We start from the raw sequence: 15,854 nt of genomic DNA, 5'->3' as shown, positions 1-15,854 counted from the left end.
TACGTGTGACACAGGGAGCCAGCCCTTGAACTAAGATTTGGATGGTGGAATGTTTGTGTCGTATTTTGTATTTATCAAATTGCTGGCATGTTCCTTGCTGGTGCTCCCCACGAAAGGAACCCTGGTCTCTCCACTAGCTAGCTGGATAAATGCTATTTTCCGGTTGTTTCATCGGAGTTTGCCTCTTGGCAATTACATCCCAGCTAGCTAGGTCATGTGCTGATGCAGCTTTATAGTTTGGCCGATTTAAGGTTAGGTTGTCGCGGTCTCTTCGATTGTAAAGATGTAAGGTGGATGTTTTCGACATCTGGATTGATCCTCCTGTGGCTAGGATAGCTAGGTTAGTGGAAAACACGGCTGGCCTCCAGCCTGCCACTAGCTGGGATGATGATAATTTGGAGAGAGAGAGAGAGAGAGAGAGAGAGAGAGAGATGCATCACACGTAATTGTGTTTTGGCATAAATTAATCTAAAAGGAGAAATGATCGAGGTTTTTTGTTCCCTTGATCGTGAGCACCCAATCATCTTCTTCCTCCAGGTTAACTTTTCTCTTCTTCTTCTTTTTGGATAGATTTTGTGTTTAATTACAAGCAATTAAATGGATCTGGTTCATAATTTTTATGATTTGGGTCTGGTTATGGCTAGCTTGAAATGTAAATGATTTGTCAGAGTTATAACATTAACTGTAGATGGCTAAATTCTGATAAGCATGGCGGAGATAGGGGACGACGACTGTTTGACAAGCCTTTTTAGTTTCAAGCAGGGGTGAGCAGGATTGTGGGACTCCTTATATTTTGGTTTGATTTTTTTTTTTTTGGGCTTTCAATTTTTCTTCAAATAAAATTGTCTAATTTTTTTGTTTTTTTTTTTTTATTACCTTCTTGAGATAGAAATTGAGAGGAATAAAAACTAAAATGAAAAGCAAATTTATTGCATTTCACTGTTGGAGTACAGGCACCGTTTGTTTGCTGAAAAGTAGTTTTTTTAGAAAGTGAATTCCGAGAAAGTATTTTTTTATGTTTGGTAGTGTAATGGAAAATGAGTTGGAAAACACTTTCCAGTGTTTTGTTATGTCATGGAAAATGAGCTGGAAAATAACCTATTAATATTTTATTTTTCTCAAGTTTATTAAAATAATGAGGAACAAATCTTACAAATTAAAAAGTTGAATGAGAATGAAATTGAAAAAAAAATATAATTTCATAAATTATCTCAAATAAAATAAATAATAATCAAAATAATAGAGATCAAATCTAAAAAATTAAAAAAAATGAAAGATGAAGAAATTAAAATAATAATAATCAACATTTCATAAATTATTTCAAATAAAATAAGTAAAAATCAAAAGAATGAGGACCAAATTTGATAGATAAAAAATTTCAATAAAAATATGATAAGGAAAAAGCAAATAGCAATTATAAAAATAAGAACCAAAATTAATATAAAAATAAAATTTTAAGAGATGAAATTGAAAAATAAATATTCAAAAAAAAAAAAAATATATATATATATATATATATATATATAGCAATCGAAAGTTTGAGTATCAAATTTGATATAATCAGCAAATAATGACATTTCTAAATTTTTCACAACTTCCAGAAAGTGTTTTCCTCCTAAATTTTTCAGGAAAACACTTTCCTGAAAACCAAGCCAAATTTTTCTTTTACTGGAAAGTGTTTTCCATTGACCAATTTCCCTACTGGCAAACAAACACAAAAAAGTTTGGAAAGTGATTTCCCGGAAACCACTTTCCGGAAAACAAACACAGCTAAAGAAAAAACACTTTCTTGAAAACCAAGTTAAATTTTTCTTTGACTGAAATTGACTGGAAATTGTTTTTCGTTAACAAGAAAGTGTTTACTGTTGACCAGAAAGTGTTTTCCGTTGACCAACTTTTCTAATGACAAACAAACACAGGAAAATTTGGAAAATGATTTCCCGAAAACTACTTTCCGGAAAACAAACATGGCCATAATTATAGTCTTCTTGTCTTTCTCAAAAAAACAAAAAAGTTTTGGTGTAAAGGATATTTTTATCTTTTAACGTGGCCTTTCAGTATTGATAAAAGACATAATATTCTTTAGATGCATAGTAAATTTTTTAATTCTAGTATGTGAAAGTTTTTAATTCTTTTCACTTATAAATAAACGCATAATAAAATGATTTAATTATTTTTTTAATCAATTTTTTTAACGATTGTGTTTAGGGGATTTTTTTGTTAATTTGTTATTTTTTAATTGGTCGAGGGTAATGTATTTATTTAATAAACATAAAATATTATTAAGAAAAATGGTTAAAATATCCAATGTGTAGAAACATTCACAATCTTTTGGTGGTGTGTGTAACTCTTTTCGATGATTAAAAGCATTCTTTCATCATGTCAAATAAATTTTCACAACATCTTTTTCTTGGTGGGATGATGCGTGGCGCTGGTAAGGGGTGGATTGTCGCGGATGGGGTTTTTTCCCTCTTTTCTATCTCTTATTCTCTTGAAAAACACGTTGGGCATTTAAAATTTTAAAGTTGATGTCCTACTTATTGATATTTTAACCTTGGTCTTTATTCTTTTGATTTTTAATTTTTATTCTTGGTATTTTTATAAAAGTTTTATTTATTTTCAAATTTATTCTTCAATTCTAATTTATGGTGCATATTTTTTTCAATTTAGTCTTTATTTTTTTTTCTAATATTTTTTCTTGAAACTTTTATACAACTTTTATTTGTTTTCAAATTCATCCTTCAATCTTGATTTGTGATGTATATTTTTTTATTCAATTTGGTCCTTATTCTTTTGATTTTTAATATCTTTTCTTGAATCTTTAATATAATTTTTATTTGTTTTCAATTTCATCTTTCAATCTAGATTTATGGTATATTATTTTTTTCAATTTGGTTCTCATTCTTTTAATTTTTTTTGCTTTTATTAAAGTGATTTTTCTTTTCAATGTTTTCCTCTAATTTATTTTTTTTTATTTCAATTTTTATCTTTATTCTTTTAGTTGCTGTTTTTTTTTTTTTGTATAATTTGATTCCCCCCCCCCCCCCCCAATTTCATCTTTTAAAACTTGATTAGATAAGGATTGAACTTTGAGGTTTTTCCATGTATGATGTTTTCAATCTAATAACTCAAGTTAAGGGTTTAAATAGTTAACACGAGTTGATGTTTTTTTTACTTATTTTTTTTATTTCATCATTTAACATTGATTTTTTTAAAATGATTTTTGTGGTTTTTATTTTATTTTTTAGTTAGGTTATCTAAATCTTATAACCTGAGTTACGAGATTGACAGGTTAACCCGAGCTGGCTTACTTCTTATTACCCAAGTTGCATGTTTATCATGCTAACTCGAATTGACTACGACAAGTTTTTTTTTTTTTATCCAATTTTATCCTTCCATATTTATTTGACTAAAAATCAAACTATATTTTTTTCTTTATGGAAAAATGTTTTTTTCTCAAATTATCTTGATTACTCTTTTTAAAATCTTGATTCGTTTATTCTAGTTGCCAAATGTTTTTCATGTGATTAAAAAGAATCAATTTATTTGACTCGATCAAGTCTATAATCTAAATCGTATATATTTTTTTTCACATGTTTGCAGCATTTAAATATTATTTAAAAAAAAAAAAACAATAATGTGGTATAGATCCACATCTAGTTTTGTATTATTAGTGAAACCTTTAAGCATGCTTGCTATTTTTTTAACTAAATATTTATTGCATAAATTAAAAGTTAATAAGAAAAGCTAACATTGATAAATAAAGTTTCTAGTAGATTTCTTTCTTTTTTTTTATCTATTTTTTCCTTCTATTTTGAAATTGAATTCAATAGAAAGGAAATCAAGTTAATGATTTTAGAATTGAGACAATACATTTCTTTTTGTATGTTAAAATCAAAATTAATGAAAAAAATAAGTTGATTTTGGAATTGGATGAAATGACATACCTGAAATATATATTTTTTAAAAATATAAGATATCAGATATAAAACTAAAATTCAATTTTTTTATATGGCTTACATAAAAAATAAAGAAAATATGAAATCAAAAGGACCGTAAAAGATTAAAGCCTTAGAACTAAGAAGCCAATCAATGTTGACACTCGAACATGATGAGTACTTGACTCGTAAAAAATATACTAATTAATTCATTAATTTTTCATAGACCCTATATTTTAAAATTTATCTTTGCATATAAATTTTAGTTTGATATTAAAACTATTTAAAAAGAAAACTAAATATGTTCTTGAAATTACTGAGGCTATAAAGAGAAGATATTGTGAAATGCAATAGTGTTATATATATATATATATATAATCAAGAACATATTTGGATTTTTTTATTTTGACCCTTATATATATATTTTTTAATTGTATTGGTTTGTGATTGAACTTGGTCATTTATTTTGATAGCCTGAATATAAGGATCTTACTGTATTAATGAAAAAACCATTGCTTGTTTATTGCTTAGTTTAACAAGAGAAGATTTAATTGTATTAATTTAGAAAAATTAAAGTTTTGAGGACCAAATTTAAAGTTTTAAAAATATTGAACCCCTTTAAAAATATTCCATGATTGAAGGGTTACAAAGTCTCACATCCAAGGGTATCTTGATAATGATCGATGCCAAATAAAGAAATGATACTGTGTTGCTAAAGGTTTTTTTGGGATGAAAGAAAGAGGTATATGATAGAGACATTGAAAATAGAGTTTATGTTAACATGTGATTTTATTTTTAATATTGTTTTCAACGTTAAGTTCAAGAGAGATTATTGTAGCAAATTAGAAGTCTTCCTTGTGATTTATTTTTACATTTATTTTTATAAATTAAATTTTATTTAAAGTTCAAATCAATATACTTAAAACAGTTCCAAATAAAAATATTTATTTAATTTTTTTATTTAAATTCAATTCAATTTTATCTTTTTTATTAAAAATTAATTTTTTATGTATTTTGGATTGTTTTTATATATTAATTTTAAAAAATAAAAACAATTATTTTAATATAAAAAATACTTTAAAAACAACTATAATTACGTTTTAGAATAAGGAAGTCTATGCTTATTTACAGTGGATTAAATGTGTTGATCCATCCTTTCAAGCTCGGGAACATAACCTCTTTTAATATTACTCCTTAATATTTTTAGTTTTTTTTCCTTATGTTTTGAATAAAATATTATTCAATTTTCTCATATTTTTTTAATAAGGTTATAGCTTTTTTTTTAGTAATATTAGCAGTCATTTCATTAATTATTATATATGAGTTTAATATGTAATTTTTTAAATATGATCATGAATATTCAATGAAAATATAATTTATGTTTTGTTATTTTTCTATTATAATTTTCTTAGATTAATTGTTTTCCCCCCCTTTAATTGCATGCAAAATATCCACATATGATTTTTAATATTTTTTATTGAAATTTTCTTTTTAGATCACCAAACTTTTTTTTTTTTTTTTTTTTTTTCTGGAAACAGATAACGGCATCCAAACTTATGTCTACCCAGGATGGGATAGAAGGCGAAGAGAGGAAGTTTAAAAGGCTTGAAAAAAAAGAAGTCTGGAAAGAGATAGGGAGGGTTATAGAGATAGAAGAGAGGGTTGAGGGAGGCAGAGATTTAGAGAGACATGGAAACAAGTTTTTGTCTTCTTAAACTTGCAAGGGAGGGAGAAAGATCAGGAGAGAGCAAGAAAAAAAAAAAAGAATTTGTGAAGACCTATTGTGGTGAAATGCATATTATATTGATCAAGCACTTTCTATTTTAGTCTCTTTTGTTTGGGATTCTCTGGACACTAACCTGGAAACTGCTTCTACACGTGAAAGTTAAGATTCTCAAGATGAAATAAGAGCTGGTATGGTATGTTTTGTATATTTATAGGTTGTTGAGTTAAATATAAAACTGGGTTAATTTTTTAAGATTGTCTTGATTGGATTAAAATAGATTATTGAGTTAAATATGGATCTGGGCTGTTTTTTTAAGGTTGTTTTGATTGAGTTAAAATAGATTATTAAGCTGTAGTGTTTAATAAGTTAAAAGTTGTGTTGATTTGATATATGAAAACCTATAGATTTTAATAATTCTTTGTTAGGAGGATTTGATATATTGAGCATCGGGTTTGATTTGTTGAAAGAATTGTTAAGTTCTCTGCTCGTGTTTTTACTTATCTGGAGAAAAAGGTTGACCAAAGTTTGGCCCTTCACTGAATTAAGATTTCTCCTACTTTTATTTTATAGTTTGTTGTCATATATTGCTACTTTAGGGCTGCAATTTTCGTCTTCTTCTAGTAAATGTGCTTTGGTGTTAGGCTAGCTTTCTAATTTTTTCTTGGGTTTTTGTTTGGGTGTTATGTTTTCTGGGTTTGTAGCTAAGTTCCAGATTAAGAGATTCGGACATGTTTTGTGCTCTTTTATTCTCTGTCTTTAAGATGACCTTATTATTTCAACTGTGAGAATATATGGTTTGGTTTTTTATTATTGAATTTCTCTTATCAATTCAAACTTTTTTCTTAGGGAATAGATTTTCTTTGATGACTTTTTAAGCAGTTTTATACCCATAAAAAGGGCTTCCAAGGGAAAAGATGAGGATTGTGAGTGGGTTCTGTAAATCCCCCCCCCCCCCAATAATTTTGATTTTTAGTTTTTTCTAAAAGGGACACGAGATACTTGGTGGGAGGGCTAGTCTTCCCTTTGGAATTGCAAGAATCGATGAAAGTCCCGAGAGGTGTTTGCCTTTTTTTTAAGATGTTTGTTGGGTTTTATGTTTTTTGTTTTGTGAAAATTTAATTCTTTTGCTGAGTCAGAGTTTGCTCTTGGAAAAAGACATGAATGTCAAGTGGTTTTTGGAAAGATATTTGATAAATTTTGTCTGTGTTTGTGCATTTAGTTTTTTATTTCTTTCATAATTGGTTTGAAGATGCTGCTTATGATGCCTCTAACTAGGTTATTTTGTTGAAATAGATCAGTATGCTTTTTTGCTGTTAAATGTTACATTGCAAATTTTTTTGTTGTTTGTAGGGTTCTTTCTGTTGCTTAGAGCAAACAATCTTGATTACTTCTTTTGCTGTGTTTGCTGAAGCTTTTGTTGTTTCTTCTTTTATTATTTGTGGTTGTTTCACCATAGCCTCTGTTGTGTTTTTTTTTTCCTCCTTTTTTTTACAGCTATATGTTTTATGTTGCTCTTAGAGAAAGACATCTATTTCTTTGCTTATTTTTTTTTATAAAGCATCTTCTAAAGCAGTCAAATATTCACCAAAGATTGATTTTATCATGTAATAGAGCATATTTTCATACCATTTATGGATCATTTCTTTGCATTCTTTTTCACTAACAGGTATTTTTTGGCAGGATAATGGCCTGCTTCATACAGCTTATGGAACTTCAAATTATATCGCTCTTGAGGTTTGGATGACGGTTTGATACTATAGTTCTTGATCATATACGTTGCCTTTAAAGTCTTTGGCACTTTTTTTACCTCTAATTATTTGTTGTGTTGTTTTAAGTTCTTAATGATAGAGGTTATAAAAGCTTTACTGAGACTTGATCTTCTGAGTGTTTTATTGGATTTGAGAATATGAACATGGTCTTAGGTTTGATGGTATCAGAATGTGGTTCACTAACAAGCACCAATTAACAATCATATCTTTTAGTTTTTTTTTAAAGCCCTGTGGAGACCAAGGTTCTTTTATAGAATTTGAGTAAATTAATGAACATGGCCATAAGCTTGATGGCATCAGAATATGGTTCAATGTCTTTGCTTAAAGAGGGTGTTCGATTGTCCTTCATGGAAGTAAACTTTAAATTATAGTTTTTCTATCTCTTATTATTGCTTCCCCTTTGCATTAAGTTGATGCGCTTGCCTTTGAAACCTTGAAAGGTTTTCATTACAGAAGAGTATAGATTCTGGAAGGATCAAGTGTTGACCTCATAGCATTTTAAACAGTTTTGAGTAAGGTAGAAGCTCGGGTATTGATCAAATCCTTTGTCATATTGCATTATATTAATTTTTCTTTCTCTTAAAGGAATGTCATGATGAAATCTAGGAAATAGAAAATGGAGTTAATATTTGCTAAAAGGATGGCTGGTGGTGTATGGTCCTCAAGGACATCTTGATTCTTGACTTTTTTAAAAAAAAATTTCTCTCACAATCATATAAATGCAAATGTCCCATGTTCATGTAAGTGTTGAACATGTTGACAGACACAGTCAAGTATGCGATAAATGAATTCAGAAAGCAATCTTCCTTGGTGGATTCAATGGTTGAGATAGATAGTGATTGATGAGTCCGCATATGTTTGTCTTCCCCCATTGTTGATATATTCATTTCTCCTTTTGTAGGTATTGAGCTTGTTTTCATCAAGATAAGCATATTCTGGTGCATTGCAACCAAGGAATTCTATTAGTTTTACTCTTTGTTAGAGCAATGACTGGTTAAAAAAATTAAAAAGCACCACAGCGTAGCGCAAGCAGAGTGTCTTTGTTGCTTTGTCCGAAGCATGTGCACAATAGCTTTCTGGAAACCATTTTCCTTTTTCCTTTCTCTCTCTTACGCAAACAAGTCTATCTATGTTAGCTGAAAACATGTTGCCATCTAATGGCCACTGTTCTTGCCTTTTGAGCTTGAAATCTTGTTGTCAAAACCCTCTTAAGCTCTTGCATTTGTTGTGGATTTTGTCCTTCTTTTGACTATTTTTGTTAAAACACGTTTCCCGTATTAATACATGCTTATTTGGCTTCTTGCTTTGCATTCATGGCCATTAATGGCGAGGTTTATTTAAGAAGCTTTTTGGTTGATCTGCCAAGTTTATTCATGATTCATTACGTAGCCTAGGACTGACCCGCTGCGAATTGCGACCAAGAATCTAGTAATCTACTAAAATATAGGAGTTTTTTCACTGTTCAATATGAACAGTGATCCATCCCCTGAAAAATATAAATGTTGACAAAGTTTCAGTATAGTCCCAAGTTTTATTATCTTTATAGAAAGGGAGCCACGAGAAAGAAGGGACCGAGAGAGAAAGCCATTGAAACTTCTCCATCCAATGGTGGATGTAGGTGATTTGGGACTTGTCAGGTTTCTCCAAGTGTATGGATTTTACTGCAGATGGTTTAGAGTTTCAATATATTAAAAAGCAATAGATCAAACGCTAAATTTAAAAATAAGTTTTGTGGTTTGATGAAGTTTTTCACATCTTAAAAGTGAATTGAAATACCTTTTTTTTTTTAATCTATTGTTCTCGAAGGTCTCTATCATGGCAGGGGCATTGCTCGATTCTGTTAGATTGTTCCTTTTGATTTTCCATTTGCACTAAATTCTTTCGTGCAGGCATTCTCTACCGTTTAATTATGGTTTGCCAGAAGATGGAAGTCACGATTCTGACAGTATCCTTGTTCCGGATCCGCATTAGAAATGACAAACAGGAAGTTATCGAAGAGAAAAAACCCTAACCCTAAAATTATTGAAGGATTGAAATTCATATGGGGAAATCAAAATTGAAATCCAGTGTAGGAATACGAGAGAAGAGTGATGAACTATGAAAATGAGGTCGTGTGTGTTGGTGGGAGGGAGGGGGGGGGGTAGGGGGAGAGAGAGAGTGTTTTGTTATTTTCTTTAATTTGTAATATATTATATATAAGAGAAGCAAAGTAATTTTATTCTATTTGAAATTTTATTCTATTAAAAATTTTAAATTGATTGAGGATATAAAATATAAATTTTTAAAATTACAAAAAAAAAATTTAAATTATTGGAGGCTCCTTAAAATTTTCCCTTAATTTTTTTTATTATTCGACAAACCTCACTTCAAATGAGATAATACAACAGTAAAATGAAATATTCAAATTCCACCAATTTTTTTTCTTTGAAATTGGAATTACGAATAGAAAAGTAAAATATTATTGGTGATTAAAAAATTGATCAATATGACAAATATCATCATCCTACAAAATTAATTTAATTTAAAGTGATTTTTCAGTTAACTTTTTATTTTTTTCAATCCTGCCATAAAACACAGGCAAGTATTATCATCCTACAAATTTTATTTAATTTAAAGTGATTTTTCAGCTAAACTTTTTAATTATTTCAATTGTATCATAAAACACAGGCAAGTACTAGAATGTTTGCCTACACTTACTAAATGTGTCAGATTATTATTTTTTAATACAAAAAAATAATTAAAACATCGCTACCTTGTGTGTGTTTTTTTACAAAAAATTAATCATGAATTTAAAATTTAACACATATTCAACAAAGTCTTTTTAAAATATTAAAATAATAACATATTAAATGAAATTTATTTTTAAAATATTGAGACACGACATAATGGATCGACACAAGTCAATTTGGATTAATCATCCAAACTTACAACTTAGATCATAAGATTGTAATATCCCATAAAAAGCAAATCAAAATAAATCTTGAAGCTCAATTTCCTACTAATTTAATATTGAAGGGTAAATTAACAAAAATTAATTTTTAATTAAAAGCAAGACACAAAAAAAATTTAAGTAAACTTGAATTAATTTGTTAAACTAGTAATTCGAGTTATGCACCACACCAAATTTAATAAGTTTGCGTCAATGAGATTGTTTTTCTTTTAATTAAATGACAATGTGTGTGTGTATAAGCATGTCATTCTTGTATCAAATAATAGTTAAAAACAAAGAAAAAGAAAAAGAAAAAAGAAATAGAATAGACATGTGGAATTGAAATAAAAGAAAGTTTAAAGGACTAAAAATGCATTAAAAAAACCAAATGCATTAAAAAAAAAAAAAAACAAACAAGCGAGGTGTGTGAGACTAAAATAACAAAAGCATGCTTATTTTTTTAAAAAATTAAATACCACAAGGATTATTTTTAAGTTAAATAATGAAAATGGACCTTTAAATAAAAAAGATGAAATGTTTTAACTTAAGTTAAAGGGGAAAAATGGATTAAGTAAAATAAAAAAAGAATCAATAGGACAAACATGTAGGCCCTACTAGCCAAGACCTGGTACAGCTAGGCTTAAGATTTTTATACGACATGCTATTTGTAACCTAAATTTTGATGACCATGAAGTTGCTGAAAAATCAGGTCAAGGGTATTTAACATCTAAAAACTATTTTTAACTATTTTTTTTTTACCCCAAACAGCCTAAAAACCTAGTGAACTTGTTTATACCTTTAAATAACTAAAATAATAAATCCAAAAATAAAAAATTAACTCGAAACCCAAAAAATTTTCAATGTCAAATCTACTTTCTCATGCAATTTCAATGTGAAATAACATCTAATTGAAACTCCTCTCATCTAGTGGGATCTTCTAATGGTAAGATCAATCGTTTTGGTGGTTGAAATCATTATAAGCCGAGATTTTCTCTATATAATAAGAATTTAGTGACTCTCTCTTTTCTCTCGTAAACTAAAGAATGAAAAAAAAATTAGACCAAATTTGAACTTTTAAAAACTATAAGGACCCGATAATCTCTCAATGGAAAAGTAAGAAGAATAAAGTTAATTTTTCATTCTAGTATTGAAAAAGCCACCTAATTGCTCCACTTTTTTCACCATGATCCCCTGGGTAGCAATTGATCTTTAGTTTAGCCACAAAAGGATCAAATCACAAAAAAAAAAAAATTGATGATCAAAATGAAAAAAAAAAAAAAAAACAACAATTCATTGTGAGATTCCTTGATGAAATGTAAAAGAGGATACAATAGTTTGCATATTAAAATCCCTACACCTCTTAGTTTTTTTTGTTAAAGAAATAAAATATTTTCTTGATAAAAAAATGTTTTCCACGTACAAATATGTGAAAGACCCTTTAATATTTCTTACCAATTTCCCACCCGTGCCCTTTAAATGTATCTATACTTGAGCATGTTGCCTTATGTAAGTTTTTAAAGTGATGTTTGATTGTTATTTCAAGATAAAAGAGGTGGAGACATGAAAGATAAAAATATATTTGCTTGGGAGATGGAGACAAAAATATCTTAGCAATAATTTTCAGCACAAACAAGTTAATTTTTAAGAAATTTTCTTTTAGATATTTCATAATTTTAGTTTCTATTCTTACTTTCAATTCAAATCATTAATTTTAATTAACTTAATTTTCTCTATGATATCTGAAAATCATGAGAAATATAAATTATTTTATACAATTTAATCATTTGTAACAATTAAATTAAAAAAACGAATTAATTAGAGTAAATTATTTTTTGTGAATTGAATAAAATTAATTGAAAAAAAATTGATTTAAATTAAAAAACCATGGAAGAAATTTTATCATAAAATGAGGGAGTTTTTTAACATTGTTAAAAGTAATGAATAATATTATTTAAAAAATTAATATAATAATTGACATATACATAATATAGTGAAATGAAAATTGACTTTGTTCTAAAATACTGGATTTAATTATGAAAAATAGGGTCATTACATTATTATTAGTTTCAACACATAATGTAAACTAAAATAAAATAAAATAAAAGTTAAAATTGGTTGGAAAAATATTGTAGATGCATACTCAAGGCACTATTCATTAGAATAGTATATGATGTCTTCGCCCCTTCCACGAAAAGAAACTTATAACTCGTTGTTAAGGGATTAAGGTATTTCCATGCCTTTCCAAATTGATATGGACAAATGATGTCGTTTTCCCTTTCAAAAGCACTAATAAAAGACTGAAAAGCAAAATTGAATATTAACATCAAGGGGCAATTTTGCTACTTTCAAAATAGTTTTTTTGTTATTATCATGGAAGATGAACGATAATTTCATATTTGGACAAATAAAAAAATAAAATAAAAATCAAAAGTAAAGTGAAATGACCAAAATGTTCTTATAAGTTAAAAAATTAAAATTGATCTCAAGAGGTTTTTGTCTTTTCCCAAACGCTTTTTTGATATTAACATATCAAACAAAGGGAAATTTATTATTTGGCCAAATAATAAAATAAAAGAAACAAAAAAGGACAAGCGTATAACACCATATAGGCACATGGGAGGCATCATCGCACTTTGAGCGATGCATGAGGCGCGTCCTGACTTTCAAAATTGCCCTTTCATCGTGTATTTGGAAGCTCTGTCTGTTTTCTTTTTATTGGTGCAACACATGTCACTGATAGTGTTTCAATTTGTTACAAATGAACCTTTTTTTTTGTTTCCTTCTATTCTCTCTCCTCCTCTAAAAATTACAGTAAGACTCTTATTGTTATTGGTATTTCAACTTTAGTCCTTATTCTTCTGATTTCTAATTTTTTATCATGGCTTTTTTGTAGAAGTTTTACTTGTTTTCAATTTCATCCTTTAATCCCAGTTTACCAAATATTATATTCTCCAATTCAGTCCGTATCTTTTGATTTTTAATTTTTTCCTTGGCACTTTTATAGAAGTTTTATTGGTTTTTAATTTTATCCTTCAATTCAAATTGATGGTATTATATTTTTCAATTTGGTCCTCATTATTTTGATCTCTAATGTTTTTCTTGGCCCTTTTGTAAAAAATATATTTTTTTTTCAATTTCACCCTTCATTCAAAACATTGGATTTATTTTTTTATGTTAGTTTTGATCCTCATTCTTTTGATTTTTTTGGATTCTTTTACTAAATTGATTTATCTTTTCAATTTCACCCTTTAATCAAATATAAAATTCATTTTTTTTTCAATTTTATCATTCAATATTTGATTGATGGGAAATTGAACTTCATTGTTTTTCAAATTGGGTGTTTCGAGTCTAATACCCTGGGTCATGAGTTTGGAAAGTTAACATGGTTTTTTATTTAAATAGCTTTAAAATCTTTTTTTATTTTTTTATTATATTATTTCAATCTTATGATCTAGATTGCGGATTTGACAGGATATCATGAGTTGACTTAGCCTTAATTATCGTGGTTACAAGTTTGTCATTTTAACTTGGATTAACCAAGAATGATTTTTTTATGTCATTTTTTACCATATTTCGTTCTTCTATATTTAATGGGATATAAATTAAGTTACATTATTTGTCATCTTTTGAAAAAAAATATTTTTCCCCATGTTATCCTAATTACTTTTCTTTTTAAATTTGATCATCAATTGTTATTTTCTATTTTTTTTTTTGTCTACTTGAAATCTTAGATGAGTCTCGAAACTTATTTCCGTTAAAACCAATGTATTTAATCCATTCAGATCTATGACCTGAGTTGCATATTTTTATATATATATATAAAAAAAAAAACATGTTTATGGCACTTGAATTTTATTTTTTGCACAAAAAAAAATAGTTCAGATCTACAGTGAAGCAGTGAAGCACGGACACCTAGACTAGTAATATCTAATTATTTTTAAAATATATAAGTCTGCCATTAACTTGTATTAAGAATAAAATAAATTTTTTATATTTTATTTTATCTTGTTCACTATCAATCAAACAAAATATATATAGAGACAATCATTTTATTTTACAAAATTATGTATCTATCTCCTGTTTTGTATTTTCTTTTTTTGTTTCTACTATCTCTATTTCTATTTTCTGAACACAATAACAAAACATTATTTTATATTTTTAATGCTTTTATCTTTTCCATCACAAAATATATTAATAAAATACAAGTGAACGACTTTATCGTTCTCTTGTCAACAAACATCATGTACATACATGCGTCTTCGTTGTCCTTAATTAGAAAAATATATTCATGCATCTTCGTTTTATGGTATTATATATAACAATATCATATAATATGGTAACACAATTAAAACCTGGTTACTTTTGATTATTATTTCTAAAAAAAAAAGGGTGAGCAAATCAGGAAATTTAGAAATCCAGGCAAAAAATGCTCCTTATAAATACGGGCAAACACGCCCTACACTCAATTAATCACAAGCAGCGTCTATATCACCGCCATCTCTGCCAGCTTCTTGTTGGATACACTTTAGCATAAAGAAATATGGAAGCCAGGAAGAACCTTTCAGTTTTCGCCATCCTCCTTTTTCTTGTTCTCTTTATCACTTCTGGTAAAATGCTACTTCTACCCTATGCTGTTTTGTTTATCAGCGCTCATGAGGTAGATAACAGATTATTTGCAGAAAAAAGTATGAAATCAATAAAAACTGTTCGACATCCACGCATCTAGGGTGCTTAGATATAAACGTGGAGGTGTTGTTTCACAGAGAACCTGCACACCCATGTTTTAAAATTTGGTTATTTTCCAGGAAATGCTTGAAGATTAAAAACCTAAATTTATAATACAGTCTCTGTTACCAAAACGTGCAAGTAGTGGACTTGATTACATAAAGGTTATGTAAAGATTATTTCACTGACTTGATTATCACTTACTGCGTGCAGGCAGCGAAAAGATGGTGGCGAATGCTGATGCCCAATGTGAGAAACCATTGCATGGAGGTGGCTGCCAAAAAGATGAATGCAACAGTGGATGCGTGGCCAAGTACGGTGCCGGCGCTTATGGATATTGCTTCTTTTTCCAAAAGCCAAATGACACTTGTGTCTGTCGTTACCATTGCTAATTCCTGCTCCTAGTAGCAACTTAAGTTTCAGTGTATCTTTCACTATCCATGTCAACTGTGATGAATAAAGATGATAACAAGTTCAAGGAAGAACAAGTAATCATTACTCGTTTTCTGGTATTGTGTGCTCTCAGTCTGAGTTTTGACACTAGTTGAATCCAGATTCCAAATAAAAATAGATCCAACCATCTGCTATATACTGAACAAGTTCATCACACTGCTACTAGCTGAGCATCATGTTCTTAATTTGTGTCCTTAACATTAAAAAGAAATTAATATTTGCCTCTTAATCTACGAAAGGATAATAATTGTTACTTTCAGTTTTATCCTTGGGGGTTTCTTCCCAAGAACCATATTGTAAAAACATCGACATAT

The 15,854-nt window shown here is 28.4% G+C and overlaps 1 long non-coding RNA gene across 2 annotated transcripts; it reads left to right on the top strand.

Annotated features, from left to right (window-relative positions):
• Positions 1-5,482: 5,482 nt before the first annotated feature.
• On the top strand, positions 5,483-8,743 carry LOC118033688 (uncharacterized). Of its 2 annotated transcripts, none has more exons than XR_012167803.1 (3): positions 5,483-5,857; positions 7,345-7,398; positions 8,335-8,743. It is a non-coding gene; the product is annotated as an uncharacterized lncRNA (long non-coding RNA). The 2 variants fall into 2 exon arrangements; XR_004684902.2 differs by having other exon boundaries at positions 5,485-5,852.
• Positions 8,744-15,854: the final 7,111 nt, after the last annotated feature.

Source organism: Populus alba, chromosome 14 (genome assembly GCF_005239225.2).
Source record: "Populus alba chromosome 14, ASM523922v2, whole genome shotgun sequence".
Taxonomy (NCBI): domain Eukaryota; kingdom Viridiplantae; phylum Streptophyta; class Magnoliopsida; order Malpighiales; family Salicaceae; genus Populus; species Populus alba.
Note: the sequence above shows the minus strand (reverse complement) of the source record. Positions and strands in the feature narration are given on the sequence as shown.